Raw genomic sequence first — 1,269 nt, forward strand, 5'->3', positions numbered from 1 at the left:
TTGGTAAGTGGTTGAGTAGAGAATCAGGGAAAAGGAGAGAGGCAATGAGCAGATAGATTGATACAGTGACTATAAATACAGACTTAAATATAGATATGATGGTGAGGATGACACAAGCCTGGGTAATGTTTCCTTTTGTTGTACATAGGGTACCTGTGAGTTGGGACCAACTCAATAGCACTTGAAAACCACTACAGCTTCAATAACAGGAAATTAGACAGAAACAACAAATTTAGTCTAGAACAACAAGAAATCATAGAAATCGGAGTATAAATTTTAAAAAATGAAAATGGAAATATAGAAGCAAGAATCAGGATATCCAAAATCCAGTTCATTGATAAAATCAATAAATTTGATAAAATTTAACCAGATCAGGCAATATCAAAAGCAAGAAGACACACATTACTAATATGGAACATAAAAGAAGAGGGTTTTAACTACAGATCCATGGATCCACGGACATTTAAAATTAATAAAATTCATTTGTGGGAAAAAATAGGAAATAAATTAAAAGATTCATTTGTGGATAAAATATCTGTTTCTCTTTTATTCATTCTGGTATTACTGTAGATGACATTTCTGACATCTTTGGTCAACCAATTATTTTGGAGAATAAAATTATGACTTGTAATGATCCTGCTCCTGAAACATTAGTTGATCAGTTAACATTATAGGAGTAGAATGTTTAATAACAGTGCACCTCATTCATTCCTTGTCTCATCCTTAGTTCAGCAAAGTAGTCTCTGTAAGTTTGTTTTGTTTCTCTTCTGCAGCTGAAATCAGAGCTTGTTTATCTTAAATTGTTCTGATTTCTAATCATTGTATTTGTGGGAAAATAATTTCGTTTATATACTACTTTGGCCTTATCTTACATATTTTCACATGTGCTATTATCAAGTTCAGCAAGTATTCAGCAGGTCTGAGAAAGTTTAAGTGCTACCCTAAATATTCCTTATACTAAATATTACAAAATATTGCAGTAATTCCTTTTAAATTTAGTTTGTAATTCTTCTTTAACCCAACCTTTACCTTTTATTATATAAATGAATTATTTTCTTTTGATAATTTCCCAGAAAACAAATTATCTTTGACTATTTTAAACCATTAGCTTATAGTATTATTAAATTGTGATACACAAATTTGATATCATTACTTGTGAATTTTAAATTTTATTGAACTTTCATAAATAGTCAGAGAATTTTTAAAAATGTACTTTATTTTAACTTCTTTTAACTTAGATATTTGGTCTTCAATTATATTTATTCTTGT

This window comes from Echinops telfairi, unplaced genomic scaffold (assembly GCF_000313985.2).
Source record: "Echinops telfairi isolate 266 unplaced genomic scaffold, ASM31398v2 ScPeMD7_7407;HRSCAF=8445, whole genome shotgun sequence".
Lineage (NCBI taxonomy): Eukaryota > Metazoa > Chordata > Mammalia > Afrosoricida > Tenrecidae > Echinops > Echinops telfairi.